This window comes from Sorex araneus, chromosome 2 (assembly GCF_027595985.1).
Source record: "Sorex araneus isolate mSorAra2 chromosome 2, mSorAra2.pri, whole genome shotgun sequence".
Classification (NCBI taxonomy): domain Eukaryota; kingdom Metazoa; phylum Chordata; class Mammalia; order Eulipotyphla; family Soricidae; genus Sorex; species Sorex araneus.
In genome coordinates, this window is record NC_073303.1 from 270,756,507 (window position 1) to 270,769,605 (window position 13,099).

Here is a 13,099-nt window from a genome sequence, read left to right on the forward strand (position 1 = left end):
TTGTCTCTCTCCACCTTGCCCTCTGGGCCCAGGCTACACCCAGTCTGATAGCAAAATCAACATAAGAAAGCCCTTCCAGAGGGTGCCAGGTTCAAAGGAAACATCACCCAGGGGCATTCCACAGCCCTTCCTAAGTGCCCTCAGGCAAAATACCTCTTAAGGTGTTTTTCTCCTTTCCTCAGTCCAAAAACTCCATCAACATCTTAATACTAGTTATTTTTGTATGGACATAGTAAGAGATACATTGAGGCTTGTAAGGCAGCTCTCCTGGGAACATCTTGCCACAGACTCAGACTACAGTGCTCAGGACAGATTAATCATTCCTAACCCCAACAGGGTCCGAGTCTAGTTATTACTTTTTGGATCATGACAGCATTTGTTCATGACCAAGCTCTTAACTTATAGTTAAGCATTAGGCACTTTGGCCAGGCCCATCTGGATGCCAGGGTAGCACATAGCTCACTGCTTGCCCTGGGTCCATCTCATCCCTCATCAGGGCCCTGCCTTTGGGGGTTCTAGGAAGTAAGGGCAGCTGAGGCTTAGGTCAAGAGAACAGATGCCTAGGAGGAAAATATCATTTAGAGTCAAATGACTGCCAGGTTACAAAACCATAGCACTTACTACTGTCTTCCTGTGTCCATACAAAAGGACATGGCCCTTAATAAACTATGCAAAGGACTTGAGGAAAAGAGAAAAACAATATTTACAAGTCAACAGAGGACAAAGAAAGAACTTACAAACAAACACAGAGGGATGGGAGCACTGTGATGGGAGTAATCCAAATAAACCTATGCTACCTGTGGCAATGTTATCCTACACTGAACTAAGAAGTTTCAACTACTCTCTCACTGGAATGAGAATATAGCAATATTTTAGGTTATTTAATCTTGCTAAAGTTTTTTTATTTACTGGTGGGATTATTTGAGTCTTGAGGTTTGGCGATGCCATAGTTCCATGGACAGAATTGAAATCAGATCTTATTCTAAAGAAGAAAAATCCTAATACAAATGCTCCTCTTAAATGGCCAGGCCAGCAGTCAAGGTGAAAATTTGAAGGAGATCCCAATTTAATTCCATTATTATAATATCAAAAGATAGCATAATCAATATTGTTCTGCCTCAAGTTAAATGTTTTCTTGAAGCTGAAATAGTCTCCCAGCTTAAGATTAGCACTCATTTTGATATTTTGATTCCATTAGGGGAAAAACAATGGTTTTTCATTCTTTCCAAAGCAGACATGTTTATTCTGAGATGTGTTTGGAATAATGGAGGGTTTAAACATGTGCAAATCCAGACTGAGTTAGTATGTGCAATCTCGCTTTCCTACTGAATACATTTGTAGTCTGTGATATACTCATGCTTAGTTTTGTAACAATATTATTAATCAGTTTTGCTTCCCCAAAATGCATTTAGGAATCTCCAATATGTTCACATACATCTCAGCCAGGAAATCTCTCTCTGAGCCACTTCCCACTGTCCTGCATGTCAGTTTTGCCTATTTTTGTACCAGATCTCCCATGTTGGTAGACAAGATTAGGAAGAAGTGTTTAAAATATTTAAATGAAAACTTAGAGATAACATAAAGGGTTTACAAGGCTATAACAAAGACATTGAGTTTTCTTATTTGCAATTTTCTTCCTTGTAATCAGTTCATGGTTTGTTTTCTTCTTTTTCCTATTTCCCGTTGGCAAGTTTTTTTTTTTTTTGACATTGCTTTATTTTCAAGGAGAGACCAGAGATACAAATGCGCCCCTCTCGATCCAGGCTAACCGGTTGTGTTAGAACCCTCCTGCCCCCCCCCCCCATCCTACCCTGTCTTGTTCCTGTGTGATTTCTCTATGTCTGAGCTCCCCAGAACAAACCCTGCGGTGCTTGTGCATACATACACGTATAAAAACCAATGCAATTTGTAGGGTATGAACCAAAGCTTCACTGCATCTACCATAGTTTAGGCTTGTTTGATATTATCACAGTTATTCTCCGTGAAACCTCTTGTCCTGTTTGAAGTTCACTTTTGTCTCCTGTTTCAGTTTTCAGCTAAGTCTATGCGAGTTCAGACTTCCCAGGAATGAATAAGTAGAAACAACTCTCTATAGTCTCTGAAATTAGTTTGACTGAGATCAGAGTTCCCCAGGGCAGTCACTGGGGTTCAAGCTCAAATTCCGGATGAATTCCCTAAAGCAGTGATTCAAATTCACAGGTATTTGTAGGTTGCCGAGACACTGTGACTAAAATGTGAGCAGTAGATGTAGCTCACCCTTCCGTGGCCACCCTGCTGAAGGAATAAAGACTCTTCTTCTATGTCAATGCCCAGACCACATTGAACTAGGCATGTGGGTAGTTCCTGTGTCTGCTTATAATAGATCTTGCAGAATTCTCAATAGAGTGGTCAACTTTATGTGTAAGTAGTTTAGGTCTTAGACATAAAGGCCTAAATGTGTAGGGTCTATCTATAGTTATTATAAATAATAATAAGCTGTTGAGCATTATTATAGATGTTTCTGTGAGTGGTTTTTTTTTGAGGTTAGCATTTGAATCAATAAATTTTGCCTGAAATTCTTTATCTTTCATAATGTTTCATAGACCCTGTTCAGATAGTTGAAGACTTTAAATGAGAGAACTGACCTCCCTCCAAAAAGGAATTCTGGCAGCAGATGGTCTTTATAATGTACTTAGAGGTTCAGTATGTGTCTGGGTTCCAGTAACTGCTGGGTTGCTCTTACCCAAGAAATCATCTCTCTCCCTCTCTCCATAACTTTAACACTTTTTTTTCACTCATTCTCTTTTTCACTTTCTCATGCTCTCGCTGATTCACTCTCTCTCTTCTTCTCTACACAGACAGACAGAGAGACAGACACACACACATCTATAATATTTCCTGTGTCAGGAAGTTAGTATCAATAAACACACACATACACAGACTGTAAAATATCTGTCACTCTGTAATATTATATATTATATTATAATATTTTTCCATTTTCAAATTCAAACATTTAAGACAGACAAGGAGAGAAAATAAGAATTAGGGACTAAATTTCTATATAATTAGATAGAATATGAGTTTATTGTTTGTGTTAAGGTAGATCTATATAAAACCTTTCATTTATTCCCCTTCCCAGAAGGATTTTTTTTTCTCTTATTTTCTCTACACTCAAAGAATATACCAATGTAACATGGTAACCATCACTAGTCTTGTGTAATTGAATAAAGAAATTTAAAATGACTATATTATTAAAACTAAGAAGTTAGATGGTTTCAACTTACCTTTATTTATTTCACTTAAACATTCAAGAGTCCATATTAGATCAGCTTGAAAGAACAACACTTATAAATTGAAAGTAAAGAATTGTTACCAAAGCTCAAAATTTAGCTGGCGTGTTCCTGCAAAGTTGGCCCTTGAGCTGCACACTTAGTTACAAAGAAAGTCTGTAGAAGTCCTGTTATACATTTTATCCAGTGTCACCCCATGGTGTCCTAGGGAATTTGTAAAATAGACTATGCATTGAATGATAGCTATATCCTTAGTGAAAATAGGACTCTAGAGAATTTTTTAAATGACATGCCTGCATTGATGGGATGGCCTCCCAGTTGTACTACTTCTTTTGTATGTGAACACGTCTAAATATTTTTAGCATTTTGCAGAGATTAGATAAGGGTTAAAAAACTTAGAAGTGACCAGAATTTATTTGAGCTGCAAAATAAAAACAATTATTCATTTTTAAATGAGTTTATCCTAATAAATGCCTGGTGTTATTCCTATTTTGGGGAAAAGAGACTTAGCTCTTTGCAAAACTTGCCCTCTCCCGAATGACCCCACCTTGGCCTTCCTGCAGGAATAAAGTTGTTATGGTAGACTGCTATGAACAGCTACCTGTGGAGAGAAGGGACTCCCAGTAGACAGAATTCTTAACATTTTAGTTAAGTACTCCTTTTTGGGTGAAGCTTTACCATATGGTATTCTCTTAAATTGGACATAACAGAGATTTTTCATTCTAATACATTTTATTTCAGAATAAATAAAAAAGTGCTAACAATTAGCTGAATTATACATTGTCAAGGCGGCATTTTAGCCATTTCCAATCCAGTGTGTCCACCCTGGGTGACCTGAAAAGCTGTAAAATGGATGAGAAAAGAAATTACACAAGAATGGACCATATGTTTTTTCTGTGTTGGCTATACATATATCTTTCTTTGTTAGTGGTGAGTCGCAGATTGAATGCCACGTACATCATTTTATTCAATGTTAATGGTGATGCATCATATATTCACATATGGATCGCTTCTCTCTCTCTCTCAAGATGTCGTGAAATAGAAAGATAACAAAATACAACATTGCATGTCTACTGAATTCTATAGAGGAAAGTGTGAATGATATAGTTAGCTGCGCTCTTCAAGGGGTTTCTTACCGCTCTCTCACTGGGTAGTGTAAAGATTAATTAGTTAAAGTTTGTAGCTCTTTGAAGCTAGAAAACACTGTGTAAGTGCTAAGCATTATCGTGGGAAGTCGAGAGTGGGGCGGAAGTGATTTGCAACCTCATCAGCTCTTTGAAATGTGTGTCGAGCCTGATTCACAGTTTTCTCTTACCGTGTTTTATGGATTGGAAAGTTCTTATTAGATTTGGAAGATGAAACATGTTCTATTGGAATCCTACTAATCTGCACAATCAATCTTTTGTCTACATATTTAGCAAAGTGATGCTCTTCCACAGAGAAGACAACGTGAGAAAGATTCCATAGCTAATTTAATAAAATCCAAACTGGCCATGAGCTCCGACTCACCTATTATTATTTGATTGACGGAACTGTAGTTCTCTTAATTAGGGAAACTGAAGTCTAATTAATTTCGTGCAGGTTCCCTATCTTCCCATAGTTTATGGTTTAAAAGACAGGGAAGTATTCATGTTTCCATTAGCTTTCTAACGATTTTGTTAGCATGTTTCAATCACTTCTATAACAAGTCAAAGAAAGTGGATATACACTTTAATTCGCATTTGCATCAATCAATAGCTTTTTATAGTGGCAGGAACATAGCCAATGAGGTTTATCCAAGGCGTGATTATTGATAATTGAAAACTTTTCCCATGTTTATATCAATAAAAGATTTTCTTTGAGAAAATCCCACATTTTCTAATTTCCTTGCTTTGAATTCTCTGGCAGCCACAATAGAAGTAAGAAAAGTAAGCAAAGTAAATAGCAAGAGATTCCAAGTCAAATTGTATAATTTTCATTATGAAATCATCATAGTAATGACGATGATGATGATAATGGCTTAGGGGCACTGGCCAGTATCCATCATTTATATAAATGGAGCGTGTGTCTGTATGTGCATGTGTATGTGTGTGTCTATCTGTGAAAAGAAACAAAGAGCATAGAGCGTAGTAGTTCATTGCTCTTACTGTGCAGTTTTGTCATCCCACAGACCTCTACAACTATGTGTTTTTGTGATTATTTATTTTGAAATCATGTTTCAGAAATGAGTTGGAAAATGAATTTCAAAAGAAAGCTGCTTAGTTTCCCTTTAAAGGACCTTATGGCCACCTTAAAACATGTACACTATATCTGTTTGATGTATTCTATCCTCTATCAGGGTCAAAAAAAAGTAACTTTGATCCTGTGAAACTTGGGAGATCCCAATCTGAGGGAAAAAGATGAGGTACTATTTCTAAAGTTAATACTCAGATTAAGATAGCTGCCAAAGTTGGCATTTTTGCAGGTTTGATGTGACTCTGGAGAAAGTTATCAGTCTGGAAACTGGATTTTGATTCAGGGAAAATTACTGTTTTCTCAAATAAACTATTTTCTACTCTAAACTTTTTTCAGCATTTATGAAATATTCAGCAGTATATTACTGTGTATCATCTGAGTATCTAATTAATGTTTCAGTTGAGTAGCTATTTAATGGAACCAAAATTAATTCTTTGTAAGTTTATTCTGCTAGAAATGAAGTATTTGACAATGTTATGAATGGTTTCTAAAATTCAGTTCAAAAGTGAAACTCTGGAGCTAGAGGGGTGCCCTGGGGTTCAGGCTCTTGCCTTATACATAGCTGACCTCAGTTTGATCCCGAGTACCATAGTACTTATATATGTGTGTGTGTGTGTGTGTGTGTGTATGCGCGCGCGCGCGCGTGTGTGTGTGTGTGTGTGTATAATGTATATATCTATCTATTTCCTCTAAGTGGAAATTTATGTAGGTGAGCTACCTTTCCATAACTACTAATGTGCTTGAAACTCATGCCATTTTTATTGACTATTTTTTCTTATTTCTCTCTATTAAATTAGATCTTCCTATTTGACATGTATATTTATAAAAGATATTTTAATATTTATTATATTATTTACATATCATTACATTAGGAGTTTATTAACTAGTCCTAACAAAGATATTTCATTTTCCTTTGGGTTTGGGGCCACATCCAGTGGTGCTCAGGCACTACTCCTGGCTCTGTACTCAGCGATCAGGCCTAATCTTGCTCAGCGGATGATGAGTAATGCCAGGGATGGAACAGGGCCATAGACATGCACAGCAAGTACTTTAACCCCTGTACCACTGAGATAAATTTTAGAACACATGGGGCCTGAACAATAGTGCAGTGGGTAGAGTGTTTGCCTTGTACACAGCCAACCCTGGTTCCATCCCCAGCATCCCATTGGTCCCCTGAGTATCACCAGGAGTACTTCCTGAGTTCAGAGCCACAAGTAACCCCTGAGCATGCCAGGTGCTATCCAAAAAAGGCCACACACACACAAAATTTAGAACACATGGCCCAAAGAATTGTAAGACACCAAGTCAGGACTAATCTAAACGTTTAACAATAACTTCACATGATTAAAGTATTTTACCAACTCAGTCTATAACTATATTAAAAAAATCCTGAAATACCAAATGCTTTTCCTATAATAAATGCCTAATTTGTAGTGCTATTCACCCAGATCCTTATAGAAAGAGCTTCCTTATCATATGTGAATTACCTAGCTCTGAGATTATTCAGTAGTATTTCACGAGGATCTTTTTGGTAAATAGCATTTAACAGTCTTGTTAAAAATCCAAATTTTCTTAGGTACCATTTAAGATCTCTGAGTCAGAAGTTCCAAGGAAAATATCCAGAACTCAGGATTTTTAAGGAGATTCAAAACATTCTTATCTTTGGGAAAGTTTGGAAAACTCTTCTAGTACACAACACACACACACACACACACACACACACACACACACACACACCAGAAAGAAATAACTTATCTTCTAGGCACCCACACTTTCCCCAATCTTTGTCCTTCATTTTCTTTCTCAATCTTGGTAAATAATGCTCCAGCCATCCAGCATTTCAAGAGTCAGGAATCCTTTGGTTTGTAATTTAGCAAAAAGTAAGAAACCTATTTCTGAACATTTTCTCTGGGAACATAACATTTCAAGCGGACAAACCCATGTGTCAGTTAATGCTTATTTCTTGCTACAAAATAGCAGTATTTAACAAAAATGTTTCACCACTGTAGCAAAATAACCTCTGTAAATGTTCCATCGCAACCAAGATTATACTGAAAATTTGGAGAGTGACATTTTGAATTTCAGATATTCATGGGCTATAGGAGAGCAGCTTGAGATGTCAGAGGCTATAATGAGAAGAGTTCTTATTCTTATTAACTTTAAATTGTTCTGTTAAAGTAGGCATGCAGGTACTCGATGAACAGAAAGGCCACTGAAGCATAACTGTGGTTGCAGTTGTAAACGCTTTGGTAGAATTGCACGTGGTAAAATCTCCACAGGAAACTTAGACCTTGGCTCAGCTGGGAGATTTTGAAGACAAGGATATTTCTGATTCTTCATTGATTCTCGAGGAGGCTCTTCAGGAGTGATAGCACAGTATAGTGGAAAGAGAATAATTTCAGAGTTGAGACAACAGAAGTTAGCCAGTTCCCCCATTTTAAGTTTCAAATTTTAGGTTCGGGAAATGGGCTTAAAACTACTACCTGTGAGGCTGGCGATAAAAATATATAATAAACCAATGGCAATTGATGATATTGGCTCTGGACTTTCACTCAAATAAAGACCCTTGTTTAATGTTGTTGCTCTGTAGAGCTTTGTTTGGATATATATATATATATATATATATATATATATATATATATATTTTAGAGGAACAATTTCCCAGTGATGAAAGTTGGGTACTTAGTCCAAGATTGACTTTTCAGACTCCAGCTGTTCTGGAAAGAAAGTGATGTGACTTGCCAAAAGAAGTGCATAATTGTAGGTTGGAAGATCGTCATTATTTACTGAGTTGCTATTTTCAGCCTGCACGGAAGAGTCAGATGTGAAGAAGAAACTCCGGGAGAAGGTTCTTTCGAGAATTTCCAGCTTGAACCTGAGTGCCTGGCCCTGCTCATTTCTGAACTAGAGGAATACCTTGGAGAGAGCCTGTTTTAAGGACACGCCCTAACATCTAGGGGGATTCTTAATTGGTGGGAGTGACAGGGGTGGGATGGGACTCCAAAGAACCTATTTTATCCAGGTGGTCATTTTAAACCTCATATGAAGAAGCTATAGCCAGCTGAACAGATAATAGAAATAGCTTGGGGAAGGAATAAAGTAAAATATAAAAGAGAATTTGGCTCAGGTAACTGCATCTTTGACCTCTCACCTGTCCTCAGGTAAAGAAAACAAGAAGTGTTGTTCTTTTTTAATTTAATCTTATTTTTATAAAGTAGTTCACAATATTTGATTACATTTAATATTCGAACACCAATCCCACCACCATTGCACCTTCCAACCACCATATTTCTAACGTGTCCACCCCGAGCCCTAATCCCTGCCCCACAGCAGAACTGAAATAATATACTTTGTATTGTTTGTTATGTATACACTGCAGAAAATGTTCACAAAAAGAGTTTCTTTAGAGGAAATGTGTGAAGATTGTTGTATTTCACCAAGGGGCCATTAAGCCTTTCTATAAGAGATTACTAATGTGTTGTTGAAGATTGAGCCTTGTGTGTATATATATAATATATATATAATATATATCTGTAAAACTATATTTCCCTCTAAGATTGGTTGCCTTCTACTTTAAACCCCATCAAATGTGGGGCACTACTCTTGGAATATGAATGGTGGAAGGTACGAGACATCCAGGAGTAGGTCCACTCATGGGTGAGGCTCGGCCTGAGCACGTGGAGAGTGGCCGTGAGCATGGTGGCGGTTGAATTCTGGACGTTTTCGGCACAAGCAGTATAGTTCTCCCCACATGCATACAACATGCATGCAACAGAGGAAACGCCAAAGGGACAGAGAGCAGCTGGCAATAGACTCAGAAGGCAGGTTGGGGGATCTCCAGTGACCCAAGCATCTCACCTCAGATCAGGATCTTGGACCAGGAAAGGAGCGGCCAGCAAGAACCAGGACGTGGGACACTGGACACAGGAAGAAGAGACTGGATAGTACAGCCAAGAGCAGAAACACAGATGCTTCAGCCAGAAAAAGAAATATAGTCCCCAAACATCTGATGGCTGTATGCTCACTTTACACAGAGTTTCCCCACCAAGGCTTTCTCAGAAGCTAGTCCAAGGTCGCCGTCAGAGAGATTAAAAAGTAGACAATTGTACACGTCTAGTCTGGTGGTCAGCAAAGATCTGGCCAGAAGATATAAATGTGTTATTGGTTTGCACAGAAGTAGTCTTTATAACCCAAAGTTTGCCTACCCCTTGAAAGAAAAAGCAAAGAGGACATACCATAAAGACCAACTCAGTTCCAACCTCTAGAGATTTAGTAGCGAAACCAGCAAAAGACATTTCAAGTTCACGTGCAAATATATAGGAAAAGTGAAATTACTTGGTGAGAAGATTTGAGGCAACTAACTTATAGTGAGCAAATTGGGAGAAAGAATAACATTTAAAGAGAATCACTGATGAGGTACCCAGTTATAAAACAACGAATTAAGTGCTAAAAGTAAATATATAATTGAATCAGTGTAATGATGATATTTTCTAAGTAAAAATTAAATAACTATATTCTATTCACAGATGTTTTCTATTACCCCTTTCCTTTTCTTCTCTATTTGTAAGTCATTTTAGCTCACTAAACAGTTATTTCTTCATCATTTTAACTTAATGTGACTTTTTTTGAAGCTTCCCATTCCTCAGTAGATAAGAAATGCAGTCTTTGTGCTGGAAGATATAAAACACCTTTGCTTTTTAGGGTTGGGCTTCTGAAACACGGTTTATTTAGGGATTCTCATCAGACCTTGATTTTTTTTTCCAGGTTTCTGTGATTGCTTCTTCAAAATAATCAGTGTCTGAAGGGGATGACTACAATAAAATTAAAATTATGCAGGCTTTTAAGAAAATGATGTGTAAGAGAATCTAAGCTCTTAAATTTGGAGCCTTAATAGCAATACATTCATCTAAGTGCAGACTCTGTTCACTTCCTCTGAATTTCAATCTTATTTCCTACTCAGACGAGATATGACAGCTCAGAACGTTGCTGAGCTTTACCCTCTACCTGCACCACAAGAGGCTACAGAAAACAGTCACCTTTTCCGTATATCAGAATATCATTCATAGCACATTTTAACAGTAACAAATCAGGATCCAGAGAGATGGTTCAAAGGGCTGGTAACACATGCTCTGCATGTGGGAGCCCCAGGTACTGTCTCTGACACCACATCGTCCCCTAAGCACTCCTAGCTATTCCCCCACAAATGAAACAGTCTGTGAATTTAAGGCAGGAAGTTTGGCCAAATAAAATGGTGAAGTTGGTGAGTTTTAGTCTGTGACCTTGTTCACCACTTTCAAGGTCACTTTCCTTGCCCTGGGAAAATAGTGCCTTTATTTGGTTCTCCTGACTGTATTATTTATAGAGAGATGCTGCTGTAAAGAATTCATAGTCAGAGGATCAAAGCCCTAGGGTGTCTGCTTTGCAAGTGGCTGACCCGGGTTCAATCCCCAGTGCTCCTTACAGTCCCGTGAGTGGACCAGGAGTGATCATTGAGTGCAGAGTCCTGAGCAATGCTTCAGTGTGGCCCCCAAACAAGGAGATTTATTAGCTATTCTGTGCAATATCTTATCCTCTTTTGTAAGTTGTCTTTTATTATGTTCACAAAAGTTGTTTTTCATTTTTTTTCTAGCTGAGAATTTGCCCCAGGGCCTGTCCTACGGGAGAAATGAGCACTTCCACTGAGCTGTACGCTTGGAGGGCTCGCTTGAGATGGGAGATGTGTGCTGAAAGTAGACTATGGACCAAACATGATGGCCACATAGTACCTGTATTGCAAACCACAACACCCCGAAGGAGAGAGAGAGTAAAAGGGAATGTGTCTGCCACGGGGGGGGGGGGGATAGGAGGGTGGTGGGACGGATATTGGGAACATTGGTGGTGAAGAACATTGGTGGTGAAGAATCGAGGGATGGGGACTCTATCATTGTATGACTGAAATGTAATCACGAAAGTTTGTGAGTCTATAACTATATCTCACGGCGATTTATTTTTTAAAAAGCAAAAATTTAAAATTAATGCAGAAGTGAAAAAAAAGACATGATGAAATTTTATTAAGTTTGCTTATCTTAACACTGTTCCTCGAGTCATTGACCATGGAGAAGGATGGATACTTTTTTTTCCTTTTTTTCTCTTTTAATAGGACACTATGGATTCTATTTGTATTTAACTAGGTCCTGATGTATTTTCAGAGACCAATTAATGTCATTTTCTGGTTCTGTCTGATTTTCTCTTTATGACATTCACTTTCGAAAGCAATATTTTGCTGAAATTTTATTAACAGTTATAAATTATTAGCCTTAACTTTTCATAGTTTTTTTTTGTTTTTCAGGAAAAAAATCATATTGTGATTTTTAAAAAATTTATTCTTTGTTATCAATTATCTTCTATACCCTTACCTAGAGAGGCACCTATTAATTTGTTATTCTCTCCTAAGAAAAAGTTTCTGGTTCTCCAGATTCTGTTAATTCAGTAGAGTGAATTGAACCGAATCCAACAATCTAACAAAAGGATCATGATCAAGATGGGTTCATCCTAGGGATGCAAGGACAGTTCAGTATATTTGGAGGGGGGGTGGGGAATGGTAGGACGAAGTGAGGAGCAGCAACAGAAGGACAATGATGGAGGCTCGGGGACACTTTGGCACAGTGAAGGGCTGCAACCACACAGCAAAATCATGTGAGTACACAAAGGCATCTGTGCACCAAGTGTTTGGATAGGACTTGTTTCTATACGGAGAGGTCTGAGGGTAACCAGGGCTTAGCCTAGTTAGTTCCTGCATCGCCAGGCTGGCACACTGAGGTTCCACAGGCCTCTGAGGACATGGCTAGCCTGTGTGAGGGGAACGCTCATTGGGAGCACGCCCTGGGTCTGAGTGGGATCATGGAGGGAGAGGGCATCTCCCTATTGCATTCTGCTGCCGTGAGGCAGCCACAGATATCTGAGGTATCTGGCTGCAGGTACAAGGCCTGTAGGAGGGGAGTCGGCTCTGGACTGGGAAGCATTGGTGCATTTTCCTAAGACAGCCTGCTTCATCAGCGGAGGGGAGAAGGCAGATGGAATAGAGAAGGGATCACTAAGAAAATGATGGCTGGAGGAACCAGTTGGGATGGGAGATGTGTGCCGAAAGTAGATAATGGACCAAACATGATGACCTTTCAGTGTCTGTGTTGCAAGCCATAATGCCCAAAAGGAGAGAGAGAGCATGGGGAATATTGTCTGCCATGGAGGCAGGGGGAGGGTGGGAAAGAGGGGGTATACCCGGGATATCAGTGGTGGAGAATGTGCACTGGTGGAGGGATGGGTGTTTGATCGTTGTGAGATTGTAACCCAAACATGAAAGCTTGTAACCATCTCAGGGTGATTCAATAAAATTAAAAAAAAAAGACAACCAAGGTTGCTCAACTCTGCAGTTTCCAGTTATTGATGGGAGAGCTGAGCTTGGGGATTTGTCCTCAGAGTCTAATCCTAAGAAGGTTTCTCCGTGGGTGAGTCTCCTGCTCTCTCCAGCACCCTGGGTTATAAGGTTATGGTTCCAGGAGTTGAGCGTATGCTTCTCCGTTTCCTCGGTTGGTAACATAGACATTTTTCTGACTTTGCTTGTTTCCTAGAACAGTCTT

The 13,099-nt window shown here is 38.8% G+C and overlaps 1 pseudogene; it reads left to right on the plus strand.

Moving 5' to 3' along the window:
- Nucleotides 1-5,004: 5,004 nt before the first annotated feature.
- On the plus strand, nt 5,005-5,168 carry LOC129402748 (U4 spliceosomal RNA; annotated as a pseudogene).
- The last annotated feature ends 7,931 nt before the right edge of the window (nt 5,169-13,099 follow it).